We start from the raw sequence: 13,876 nt of genomic DNA, 5'->3' as shown, positions 1-13,876 counted from the left end.
TAGTCTTCGGTGTGCCAGCGCGCGCCCGTGATCTGTGCGGCGCGAGCGCTCGTGCGCGTTGTTTTCTCGATGACGAGTGCGACCTCATCAACCGGAAAATGTGGCGCGCCATTCTGTTGTCAGTCAGTCAGTGTTTTATTTTTCACCAAACAAAAACATCGGTGAAAAAGCCGCGCGTGAAGTTCTACAGATTTCCGGGGAGGTGGTACGACAAGGACAGACGACAAGCTTGGATAACTGCAGTGCGCCCAGTAAAGTAAGTCACAAACTTTAGCATTCGCGTGCAGTATCACGGCCGTTCGACAAAAAAAAAACGAAATATTAATATGCCTGTATTTAGCGCATCGCCGTTTGTTCAGTCTTGTCGCGTAGTTGAATCGTACAGTGCCATCCGCCTTCTTAGCTTAGCGGTAAATGCATACGTGTTGCGCCGCTAAGCTCGACGACGCGAGCTCGATTCACGGCCACGGCGGCAGCATTTGTATGGGGGAGAAATGCAAGAACACCCATTTTACCGTGTACTTTGATTTTTGTGTGCGTTAAAGAACCCCCGACGGTCAAAATTATTCTTGAGATCCCCCATTTTAGCGTGCCTCATAATGAGTTCGTGGTTTTGGCACGTAAAACTCCCGAACTTATTTGATTGTGCTGTCCGTTCTCTCGTGATCGGCAAGAATGAGCACAATAATTATTTCCCTTTTCCAAACGTTGCAACTTAAATTACTAGTTGTGCGGGTAACGAAAGGGGCCGCACGCTACTTGTCTTTTGTGTGGTGGCAATCCGTATTTAATGCAAACCTCGGTCGTCGCTTGCGTCGGCAAGCGGCAAATCGGAAAGCAGCCGCTCGAGGCGTGCGCGTTATGTTTGTTGCTTGGCCATGCTTTCTAGGTTCACAATATCCAAGCATGCTTTACGGTAACTGCCATGCACGTTGCACTTTCTTTCCGTGCTCAAAGTGCTGATGACACTCCCTGGGAGACAAAAGGAGAGCAGCCGTGCGTGCGCGCCTAGCTACCAACGAAACCAACGGCAATCGTCACCGTCTCTACACATATCTGCAAGCATGCGTGAGCGCTTTGTGACTGCATCATAGAGCAATAAAAGTGAGTAAATTACTGAACTCGGTGTGTACTTCTAACTCGACGTCGTATACGATGTTGTCGGACGCCTGCGACACGCACTTGGCTTTCACTGTCACATCACCGTCGACAATTTGTTCAACACCATACGTGTGGAAGCAGACGCTCCCCTTTCTTGAGGTTGCCGACATGAAAGAAGCTGTCGGCGTCGGCAACCTTCTCGAAACCGGATTGAATCTTTGCATCGCTGTTCCGAAAGCAGGCGATCGGCCGCCGTCGAAAACGGAGCGGCGTGAGCACGAGCAGCGAAGGAAAGCGCGGACGTAACCGTGTAAACAAAGCGGAGACTGCACCACGGCGTGACCGCGCAGCTTGACTTTTCCACATTGGGGGCGCTGTCAGGAGGCGCAGTAGAGTCGTCTGGCGATCCTTTTCTCGTCTATAGCCGCTAAGCCACTACGGTGGGTAAAGTTTGATGGAAAGGCGGTAAATAAGCATGTTCTGATGAATACTTAGCAGAATGGAATATTCACACTCATGAATGGTTTCTAATTAGCTATCACAAACGCAACAATGTACACGGTTTTTCACGTAATCTCAACCAAGGATTTAAAGAAAGGGGTTAACCAACGACATATGCTTTGCCGTCATTTGGCGATCCTTAGAGTCGGCGATGTTCGAAGTGTGAAGCCGCGAAGGAGCTAGGAAGGCGCTTGGAGGTGGGAAAGAGAATCGCGCGCCGGGGAAAGTACGAAGGAGCGCGCTGAGCGTGCGGCAAAGCAAAGCCCCGTAGAGGAATGTCTAGGTGGCGTTGAACAAAACAGGGAAGGAAAAAAGAGGCGAAGCTTCGCGGAGGAGGAAGAGGGTGGGCGGAGGCGCGCAGGGTTGACCTCCTCTGGCAGTTGCTACGGATGCTGTGTTTAATGGACATACGGGGTTCGTCTCGTGATCGTGCCGTTTGCCGTATGCGCAAGTGAAAGCGTGTGATGGTGAGCCGACGTTGGCGGCTCAATCTCGCGCTCGCAAGCGAGGAAAGCGGTAAGAAAGCGCGCCGTCCTTCTACCCAATGTTAGTAGAACGAATTGAATTTCACAGCTCCGCTTAGAACATGGGATCCATGGCGGTCGCGAAAACTTACGGCGCTGCGATCGAGTCGCACTACCGGCAGCGCTTCCGGTTGCGTGCCTTCTTTACTGCGGCTGCATCCCATGTGGGGGTTATGGCACTGCAAATTTATTGCCTCCTGCAGAAGTTCGTTCGGAGGTTTGAGTGCTCGCGCTGGTCTGCGGAGGTGTGAAGCCTGGCTTGTGTCGAGCATGCGATATGCTGACGTGTTTTGCACCAAGTTGAACATTCTTTGGTGCACAGTAAAAGTTTTTACACCCAGAAGGGTGTAAATAGGCTTGTCGCAGAGACGACACCCTAAGGGTGTAAGTTAGCACCTATTTTACAAGGTGCCTTTTCGGCACACCCTAAAACAAGGGTGCCCATGTAAAGAAACTGTAGGGTGTTGTGATAACACCCCAACCGAAGGGTGGCAGCTACACCCTTCATTTATTTTTCCTTATTTAACACCCACTGTGGAGGGTGCCAGATGGGTGTACAGCCCCTGTACCAGATGTCAAATAGCTTGAACCGAACTTTAAAGTGGAACACTTTATAGATGAATGAGACCTATGGCATATTGCTTACAGTTGCCTGAACTTAAATGTTTTTTAAGTTAAATTATAGTTAAACAATATATATGTATAATGCATATGGAGATTTAAAATATTATTCCATGAGCCGTGCTTTGAAAAGTGCATGTTGTCTTATGCAGGAGTTCAATATGCATCATGGTCTCAGTCATCGGAGATGTATCACTTTTTTTTTAAATTTGCTCAAGCTATACAATTCAAACACAAGTTATACGTATCGTACACATGCACTATACACACACAAAAACATCACATTTAGCATGTCTTAGATCTCTGGCTAATATGTATTCTGCTTCACTCCATGGACATGCAAAAGAAGTCACTGCTGCATTCGTACAAAAATGCAAAGCTTAACTAAATGGTGAAGCATATATATGAGACCTATATGTAACAATTTGAAAAGAAAATGTGAATGAACTTTATTGTATTTCATACAAGGAGCAATAAAATACAGACATTATTTGTAAAGTATCACTGCAGTTAACAATATATAGTTTGCAACTGATCACAGTAATTCACATGGATCACAGTATATCTGTGGTATAATATACATGTATACTGAGTACAAGTGAGAGAGTACGAGTGAGTAAAAACAGAGCAGCCATTTGCAAAAAAAAAACTGTGTGGTGGCCTTCACACAAAAAAATTATAGTACATTATTAGAGGTGACACCACGTATATATCTGCTCTTCATCTGTGCATATTTCACCTGAGTACACAATAAGATTTGTTCAACAGTATATCACACAACTCTGTAAGGGTGTTTCTACAAACACATTGCTGATATGTAAAAACAGCCGTTCTGAAATAAAACAACGGTTCCTTTGGAGACATGCCACCAGCAGCGTCGACCACGAGGTTATGGGTGATACATGGTAATTAGTTGCTAAATAACAAAAATAAAATACATTTTATTTTTAGTTTGAGTGGACTCATCGTAATCGGGAAATTGAAGCAAGCTCTCTGCACAACACATATAGACTTTAGAATCTGGAAAAAATGCAATTACCCACACAACTGCAGCACGATGAACTTTGGCTATCACAGCACGCGAAACTGTACCCGAGGCTACAGTGAGCACAAAGACGCGCCCTTCGAGGGGGCATTCTGCTCACATCACCCAACAGTGGGCAGCAATAGGGATTCGTGCAGTGTGCTGGTAGCCCGCTGCTGGGCGACGTAAGCAAAATGTTGCCTTGAGTTTCAGCAGCATCTCAGTTTCAGTTTCGCGTGCTCAGACAGCCTAAATTCATCACGCCACAGTTCTGCGGGTAATTGTATTTTTCCAGATCCAAAAGTTCACATGTCTTGTGCAGAGAGCTTGCTTTAATTTCCTGGTTACAATGAGTCTGCTGAAACTAAAAGTAAGATATATTAGATTGTTAATTAGCAACTAATTACCAGATATCACCCATCCACCCATGGTCGGCACCACTGAGAGCATTGCTGTCTTCTAACGAGCCATCCTTGTACTTCAGAACGGCTATATTTAAATATTACGTAAATTCTTTGTAGAAACACCAGTATATGTAGTATATAAGCGACTAGCTTTCACTCGGATGAGGCATTGGCAACACATGTACAAAAACTAAACGAGCTAAATATACTACAGCCTGCCAGCAGATTCATAAAGGTTAAGCAAAGGCTGCCGGTATTCATGACAATGTAACAGTACTTCAGCCTGATAATTGTTCCACGCAACATTGTTTTACAATCCAAAACTTGTAAAAACCTTGTAAAACCTTATAAAAATTGGATACTCTGCTGCGTTTTGACTAGTATGTCAGGCCTCAGCTGCTAAGTTATACATAATAAACATAAAACATAGTTCATCAAAGGACAGTCAAACCACAAAAACTTTCACTTGTATTGGGTAGGTTACACAATGCAACACATGCGCAAAATATAAAATATTGACCAAGCAGCATGTTACGAAAAGTTGAGCACTGGCTGCCAGTGTTGATGTGCCCTATAAGGGAATACAAACGTTAACAGTTGTATCATGCAGTACTTATAAGCTGGGACATTGTTCCCTGACTGGCAATAGGTTTCATAAACAAACTATGTTAAGGAAGAGCAAGCAAGCTATAATCTTTGTATAAAACTGCTGACAATTGTTTCACACACATTAATGTTAAGGCAGACCTCATTAGAACTAGACGTATTGTAATATTCTTTTCAGCACATAGCAACACCCAGCAACGTTTTCGATAAGTACGTGCAGACTACAGTACACCCCGTTTGTTTTTTGCTGACCTTCACTTGGGCACTATTACATTGTCTGTCAAGTCATCAGAACAAAAAAAGGTGCAGTCTATAGGTGGTTGGCACAAGCAGCGGAAGTTACTGGATCATGCTATTATCGTGATCAAAAAGAAAGAAAATGATACATTAAAAATTGCACAAAACTATTGCTCAAGCTATTGCAAAAAATTGTCAGGCTAGCATTCGTATGGTAACGTACATGAACCTCGGTGTCGCATTGCCTGCACAACTCTGTTCACAAACTTTGTAACAACCACTTGGCATTATTACATTCAAACGAAAAAACAATCGTTCCAGTACTGCACTGGTGTTGAAGTATTTAGGCCCATATACTATGTTCAATAAAAAAATGCACTCATGATTGCGATGACCCCTTCCTCCGCATTTTTGACCATGAACAGCCGCTCCTTGTCGACACAGAGGTGGAGAAACTCTGCCTGTTCCAGGTTGTGGCCAGAATACACCACACAGGGGGTGAGTGGAACCCTCTCGTCCTGCAATGACAACAAAGAAAGCTTACTGATCATGAAAGTATATTAATGCTTTTGTGTAAGCACAATATAAAGGGGTTGCTATGCTTGTCACGGAGCGGCATATTTTCGAGAGATTTCGAGTGGTTTTGACGCCAATTAACGGCTGCCAAAAAAAACGTCGTGTCCTCACTGTGTGGCGTATAATTTCGAGAAGGTGACAGGCCGCCGATTACTGGGCGTCAAAAATGTCGTGGCCCCACGGGGTTGCATCTCGTTTCGAGACATCGACACGCCGATTAACGGACCTAGAGGTGTGCGTCCGTGTGGTGCATGCAGTGCCGGGGCTCGACCTTGGAGAGAGGGCAATCTACCATCCTTCGTCCATGCTGAAAGGGGCACGGCCAAGATTTTTGGGGGGAGTCATGAATTAATTAGGTGAACTCTGCATACCGGCAGTTCCCCTACATAGGGAACTAGAGAAAGGAGAGGCTATTTAAGCGCACGTTTTGGTCCCAGCTAATTATTCTAGAAGCTGAACCTATGTGCTGCTGAGAAGCCATCAGGGGGCTAGTGCCGTCCAGTATCTCCTGGGCTGCCTGGCCACGTCGGAATTTCGAGGAACTAGTTGACGTACGAGACTACAAACCAACGTCTGCAACGAAGCTCATGGTAGATCGCCTTAAGTTAGCTCAACCTGCTTGAGAGAAGACGTCAAATCTAGACTCCCAGGAAATCCAGCCCAGCAATTGCAGCCACCTCAGCAAGATCGGCCCGCCAGCATTCTTCCGGAAAGCTTCGCGCGCCGACTTCACGGTTTATGGTCTTGCTGCTGCCCGGCCACGCGTATGACATCGTTGTTTTCTTTTGAACATTATTTTAGTGAAATGCTGTTATGTGTTATTCTTGTATATTTGATCCGCGCCCTGTTTCATATGTGTATGTATTGTTAATTGCTCATCACATTTCTCCGTCATCATTGTGTTTCAGGGGCGCTATAACGTAAAAAGATTCCAAACTGTTTTGATTCCAATTTCTGCAATCAGCCTCCACGATTGGTCCAAAACATTTTCAAGCCACTCCCAACTTCGCCTGTCTGTCACGTCACGTCACTAAAACCGCGACAGCTCCCCATCTGATATAACGTGTACACACTGATTATGCATGATTAAACCGCACAAAAGAAAAATAATCATTCCTGATTCGACGCCTTTTCACCATTAGCCGTCTGCTATTATCCAATGTTTTCTGGATACGCCCACTTCACCTATCTGTCACGCGACCTCACAAAACTGCGAAAACTCACCACGTCAAAGTGACGTGTATGCGAAAAAAAATGAATTATGCTGAATAAAACGGAAAATTTCTCTTAATAGCCACAGACTGCCCCATTTCGAAAGGAATAAAAGATGGCTGCCCGCGGATCACTCAGGCTCTCGCTACTCGTACCTGCCGGTGAGCATGTAATTATTTGCGCATGATAAACATTTTTCTGTATGAGTAAAACGTTATCGAGCCTTTTCGCCATGCATACAACATCGCTCTGCCAACTCTTCCTTGCTGAGGATCCGTTTTAGCGGCATTCTTATTCTTCCGTTGCACGCCCCCGCTATTTTCGACCAGCCACCGCAAGCTAAGTAAGGCGAAGCGGACCAATCGGAGAAGCCGGCACCACCCTCTTCATGCGGTTATCTATTTTCACTGTGCTGGCTCGGCCCCATCGAAAGCCTCTCCACTAGAGCGTGCTCCTCTTGTCAGCTAATTAGATAAGAAAAACCGCTGAGTATAAGCAATGTTATTGGTTTTGAAAGCGAACAAAGGTGACCTCCTATAAACGAGGAGAGTGCTTGATTGAGTTGTTCAGACAACACCGCGGGTCACCACCCGATGCTTGCATCGGTGACATCAGGAGTTTGCAATCAAAACTGTTTGGAATCATTTTACGTTATAGCGCCCCAGGTTTGTTTGTATTGTGTCTTTTTTATTATTTTATTAATTGTGTATACTTATCTGGCGAAAAATATCTGTTTTTTTTTTTACTCCCGACTCTGACTCTTTCACTCTGTTCGTTTGAGTACGGAAGACCAACCGGCTTGTATACCCCATCGATTGACTTCGCGCCGACGATGAACGGGTGACAGCTATGACACTTATGCAAGCAAGTATAATGTCATGCAGCCTTAAGTGCAAACAATGTAGGCTGCAGAGAAGCTTAACACAACCCAGCATTATTCGAATAACCTGTGTAATCCAAGCAAGGTCATTTTTGCAGCATAGATGCGCCTCACATCGAGTGCAAGAGCAGTTCAAAATTGTTCGTTTGTTCATCCTTACGTTTTGTATATTGACTTATAATTTAATTGCCGTTTTTTATTATTTATACATGTATTGTTGTTGTTCTTCCTAACATGTACAGCACTTATTAATCATTGTATCGCCCCCCCCCCTATGTAATACACTCCCTTTGAGGGCCTTTACTGGTAGAATGAATAAATAAAAATTAATAAATAGCTGGTGAAATTAGGTAGCATGTCAGTTCACATTTAAAAAAAACCATCTGGATCTTTATACAGTTGCCAAACTGTTTCTACGATTGAAGCCATTTGAGGAATAACAGCATTGTTTAGATCTGATTTCATTAACAATAATGTGAAGCAACTTACGTCCTCATGTACAAATAGCGCTGGTACTGCTGGTTGTTCCTTCCCATTTGAAGCAATTGTCCTCAGAGTTGCAACAGCAAGGAGGTCTGTAAACAGAGGACAATTCGTGTTAGCTTCAATGATCACACGGATATGTGCAATACAATTGCACAAAATTCTTGTTCTTTTTGTACTTGTAAAACCTCTGTTTACCTTTGATTCAACAATTTCTTTGTTTTATAAAAGTGCTGAATATATCAATCACAAAGCAAGAGGTTATAATCGTCACACAGAAAATTTCGATCGCGATCGAGGGGACCGCACTACCATGTAGTTCAAACATGGTAAATTCCTCGTTGGCGTAACCTATTCTCCGCGCTCAGGCGCGGTATTTTGGACAGCCATTCCCGCGCCTGTGGGTCAGCCATGCCAGATTATACTTTTCTCACGCCTTACGGCGCTCTACCTTCAAAATACCATCACTGATTTTCCCGGGGGAGCAGTTTAGGCATTTTCTTTCAGTTAATATGTTTTGAAAAGTCACGGAGAGCATACGGAACGACCAACCGGCTTGTATACCCCGTCGATTGACTTCGCGCCGACGACGAACGGGTGACAGCTGTGACACTTATGCAAGCAAGTATAATGTCATGCAGCCTTAACTGCAAACAATGTAGGCTGTAGAGAAGCTTAACACAACCCAGCATTATTCGAATAACCCGTGTAATCCAAGCAAGGTCATTTTTGCAGCATAGATGCTCCTCACATCGAGTGCAAGAGCAGTTCAAAATTGTTCGTTTGTTCATCCTTACGTTTTGTATATTGACTTGATTTAATTGCTGTTCTTTATTATTTATACATGTATTGTTGTTCTTCCTAATATGTACAGCACTTATTAATGATTGTATCGCCCCCCCCATGTAATACACTCCATGTGAGGGCCTTGCATGAATGAATAAAAATGAATAAATAGGTGGTGGAAATTAGGTAACATGTTCACATTAAAAAAAAAAGCAGCTGGATCTTTATACAGTTGCCAAACTGTTTCTACGATTGAAGCCATTTGAGGAATTACAGCATTGTTTAGATCCGATTTCATTAACAAAAATGTGAAGGAACATACGTCCTCATGTACAAATAGCGCTGGCAGTGCTGGTTGTTCCTTCCCATTTGAAGCAATTGTCCTCAGAGTTGCAACAGCAAGGAGGTCTGTAAACAGAGGACAATTCGTGTTAGCTTCAATGGTCGCACGGACATATGCAATACAATTGCACAAAATTCTTCTTTTTTACTTGTAAAACCTCTGTTTACCTTTGATTCAACAATATCTTTGTTTTATAAAAGTGCTGAATATAGCAATCACAAAGCCAGAGGTTATAATCGTCACACGGAAAATTTCAATCGCGATCGAGGGGACCGCACTACCATGTAGATCAAATGTGGTAAATTCGTCGTTGGCGTAACCTATTCTCCGCGCACAGGCGTGGTATTTCGGACAGCCATTCCCGCGCCTGCGGGTCAGCCATGCCAGATTATACCTTTCTCACGGCTTAAAGCGCTCTACCTTCAAAATACCATCACTGATTTTCCTCGGGGAGCAGTTTAGGCATTTTCTTTGAGTTAATATGTTTTGAAAAGTCACGGAGAGCATACGGAACGACCAACCGGCTTGTATACCCCGTCGATTGACTTCGCGCCGACGACGAACGGGTGACAGCTGTGACACTTATGCAAGCAAGTATAATGTCATGCAGCCTTAACTGCAAACAATGTAGGCTGTAGAGAAGCTTAACACAACCCAGCATTATTCGAATAACCCGTGTAATCCAAGCAAGGTCATTTTTGCAGCATAGATGCTCCTCACATCGAGTGCAAGAGCAGTTCAAAATTGTTCGTTTGTTCATCCTTACGTTTTGTATATTGACTTGATTTAATTGCTGTTCTTTATTATTTATACATGTATTGTTGTTCTTCCTAATATGTACAGCACTTATTAATGATTGTATCGCCCCCCCCCCCCATGTAATACACTCCATGTGAGGGCCTTTACCAGTAGCATGAATGAATAAAAATGAATAAATAGGTGGTGGAAATTAGGTAACATGTTCACATTAAAAAAAAAGCAGCTGGATCTTTATACAGTTGCCAAACTGTTTCTACGATTGAAGCCATTTGAGGAATTACAGCATTGTTTAGATCCGATTTCATTAACAAAAATGTGAAGGAACATACGTCCTCATGTACAAATAGCGCTGGCAGTGCTGGTTGTTCCTTCCCATTTGAAGCAATTGTCCTCAGAGTTGCAACAGCAAGGAGGTCTGTAAACAGATGACAATTCGTGTTAGCTTCAATGATCACACGGATATGTGCAATACAATTGCACAAAATTCATGTTCTTTTTTACTTGTAAAACCTCTGTTTACCTTTGATTCAACATCTTTGTTTTATAAAAGTGCTGAATATAGCAATCACAAACCAAGAGGTTATAATCGTCACACAGAAAATTTCGATCGCGATCGAGGGGACCGCACTACCATGTAGATAAAACGTGGTAAATTCCTCTTTGGCGTAACCTATTCTCCGCGCACAGGCGCGGTATTTCGGACAGCCATTCCCGCACCTGCAGGTCAGCCATGCCAGATTATACCTTTCTCACGCCTTACGGCGCTCTACCTTCAAAATACCATCACTGATTTTCCCGGGGGAGCAGTTTAGGCATTTTCTTTGAGTTAATATGTTTTGAAAAGTCACGGAGAGCATACGGAACGACCAACCGGCTTGTATACCCCGTCGATTGACTTCGCGCCAACGACGAACGGATGACAGCTGTGACACTTATGCAAGCAAGTATAATGTCATGCAGCCTTAACTGCAAACAATTTAGGCTGCAGAGAAGCTTAACACATACGAAAAGGCTGGCATGAGCGAAAATACTGCTCCAGGACAGTAGCTACGGTCTCCACTACGGCCCCTACTGCTCCCCCGGGAAAATCAGTGATGTTATTTTGATGGCAGAGGCGCGAGAAAGCTATATAATCCGGCATGACTGATACAGCAAGAGCGCCGCAGTCGTGAGTATGTCTATCCGACGTAACGCGCCCGTGCGAGAATAGGTGACGCCAACGAATAATCTACCCCGAACGTAATCCTTTTTCCCATTCACGCGTCCTTTTTGCCGTAAGACGCCGTTTACTGGCATTTTCTAAACAGTATTTCTGATCGCGACGCCGGCTTACCACATACAAACAAGATGACAACGGGCTTACCTCGTCAGCAAGTTACGAGCACGTAGACTGTTGAACATCCGTTGAGGGGGTAGCGCTGAGCCAACACGGCTGAGCTCAGCGCTACCGTTGAGGGCAGGCTTTCCGTATCCAAGCATGCACATACGTGCACCTGAACACACGACTTCTTCGATGCCATTGCGTGCAGAGTTTTGTAGACGAAGTGAAACACATTCAGCACAAATATCCCCGCGCTATGACGGCACATCACGAGCACACACGCGCACGTCACACAGCGACAAATTCGGAACTTCGCCATTTTGAACATGCCGAGAGTCAACCAGCGTAACCATCCATCGCTTCTGTTCTTCGCTCCCGTTGCGTCAATCTCTGTTCCTTAGGGCCTTGCTCCATTCTTGAGTACAAATCAAGACATATTTACGGTGAACTAACAATCTGCACAACATAAAACGATAAAAACCGACTGACTACACATTCGCAGCTGCATCAACCGCTTGTTAGATCCTTCGAGACCGGAGGCGCAGCGCACGGTGCCCCCTGGTGACGCGCTCTGTGAGCACGGAGAACAAATCAGATTCGGTTTCGTTTTCCAGTTTATGCTGTAGTTGCTGGAACTGTAAAATTATTGCTCGACAAATTATTTAACTCTGAAAGAGGATAACGCTTCCTCCTCGACAAGGTAGTGCAGTTTGTTCAAAGAGATAGAAAAAGCAAGGAGAGGAAAGGCAAGCAAGTCAACCAGACAAGCGTCCGATTTCCTACTGGGGATGGCAAACCCCAGTGCCCCTGTGTTGCAATGCAGTGCACTGCAATCTATCTAGTGTAGTGCTAATTTGGGGTGGTTGGTGCATGTAATGAACGGGTAAATAATGCTCCATCGCCTCGCAAGAGGCGATGGACACAACAACCTGCCAGACAGCGCCGCAAGCGCCAAAGGAGCCGCGAGAATCTCGCGATCGCTCCAAAAAAGAAAAAGCCCGCATCACAGGGCCCGACAAGGGCTCTGTAAGTTAAATTAGTCTCTTTTTTAAACACACAGCACAAAAAACACTTCCAACATGAATACACAAATAATACAATGGAACGTCAGAGGACTCCTACACAACCTCGATGACGTCAAAGAAATCCTACACAGGTTTAATCCTAAGGTGCTGTGTGTTCAAGAGACACACCTTAAACCTACACAATCAAACTTTCTCCGGCAATACGCCATTTTTCGTAAAGACCGCGATGACACAGTCGTGTCTTCCGGTGGTGTGGCTATTGTAGTCGATAGAGGTATTGCCTGCCGGGAATTAAAACTTCGTACGCCCCTAGAGGCAGTTGCTGTCCGAGGGGTGTTGTTTGACAAGCTAATCACTATTAGTTCCATATACATCCCTCCCAGCTATCCACTTAATAAAACGGAATTTCAAAACTACATAAATGAGCTTCCGGAGCCATACATAGTTCTCGGAGATTTCAATGCACATAACACCTTGTGGGGAGACACGCGTTGTGATGGAAGAGGTCGCCTAATTGAAAACTTCCTTTTTTCCTCGGGAGCATGTTTACTTAATAAGAAAGAGCAAACGTACTACAGCGTGGCGCATAATTCATACTCCTCCATAGATTTGAGTATCGTGTCGAGTACACTAATTCCGTACCTGCAGTGGTCCGTTCTGAAGAACCCCTTTGGGAGCGACCACTTTCCAATTATACTAAGCTTAACAAAACAAGATGGTTGCTCGCCACATGTTCCCCTATGGAAGGTTAACTCTGCTAACTGGCAACTTTTTAAAGAAATAACTTATTTAGGCCGGGATGACATTGCGTCTCTTCACATAGACGATGCTGTGGCGTATATAACACGTTTTATCACTGACGCTGCAGAAAGGTGCATACAACAAACTAATGAACTAGCTAATAAGCGTCGCCTGCCTTGGTGGAACGAGAAATGCCAAAAAGCACGTAAAAAGCAAAACAAGGCCTGGGGATTGTTTCGCAACTCCCCAACAGCCGAAAACTTGATTAATTTTAAACAAGCAAAATCGCAGGGCAGGAGAATGCGCAGACGTGCTAAAAGAGAGAGCTGGGAAAAGTACATCTCCAGCATAAACTCGTATACAGATGAAACGAAAGTCTGGAATAGGGTGAATAAATTAATAGGTCGGGAGTCACATCCCCTACCCTTAGTAAATAGCCAAGGTGATAGCCTGGAAGACCAGGCGGATACTCTAGGCAAACACTTCGAATATGTATCGAGTGAATCGCACTATACACAATCTTTCCTGAAGTTCAAAGAACGCGAAGAGCGGCAGCCCCTTAATCGCAAAGGTTCATCAAATGAGGCTTACAACCGACCATTCAGCTTAGCCGAACTTAAAGCATCTCTCGCTCGTTGCAACAACTCAGCGCCAGGTGGCGACCGTATCATCTACGAAATGATTAGGTACTTACACCCCGAAACACTGACAACACTCCTCTCTCTCTTTAAT

General features: G+C 44.5%; 1 long non-coding RNA gene across 4 annotated transcripts; it reads right to left on the bottom strand.

Annotated features, from left to right (window-relative positions):
* Nucleotides 1-2,445: 2,445 nt before the first annotated feature.
* On the bottom strand, nt 2,446-11,972 carry LOC125942611 (uncharacterized). 4 transcript variants are annotated; one of them, XR_007465260.1, is made up of 5 exons: nt 11,421-11,972; nt 10,387-10,472; nt 9,278-9,363; nt 8,176-8,261; nt 2,446-5,536 (listed from the first exon to the last, which is right to left on the bottom strand). It is a non-coding gene; the product is annotated as an uncharacterized LOC125942611 (long non-coding RNA). The 4 variants fall into 4 exon arrangements; XR_007465259.1 differs by lacking the exon at nt 9,278-9,363 and having other exon boundaries at nt 11,421-11,965; XR_007465261.1 differs by lacking the exon at nt 8,176-8,261 and having other exon boundaries at nt 11,421-11,963.
* Between the last annotated feature and the right edge of the window lie 1,904 nt (nt 11,973-13,876).

Source organism: Dermacentor silvarum, chromosome 1 (genome assembly GCF_013339745.2).
Source record: "Dermacentor silvarum isolate Dsil-2018 chromosome 1, BIME_Dsil_1.4, whole genome shotgun sequence".
In the NCBI taxonomy this organism is placed as follows: domain Eukaryota; kingdom Metazoa; phylum Arthropoda; class Arachnida; order Ixodida; family Ixodidae; genus Dermacentor; species Dermacentor silvarum.
The sequence above is the reverse complement of the archived record's forward strand: the minus strand, read 5'-3'. Positions and strand labels throughout refer to the sequence as shown.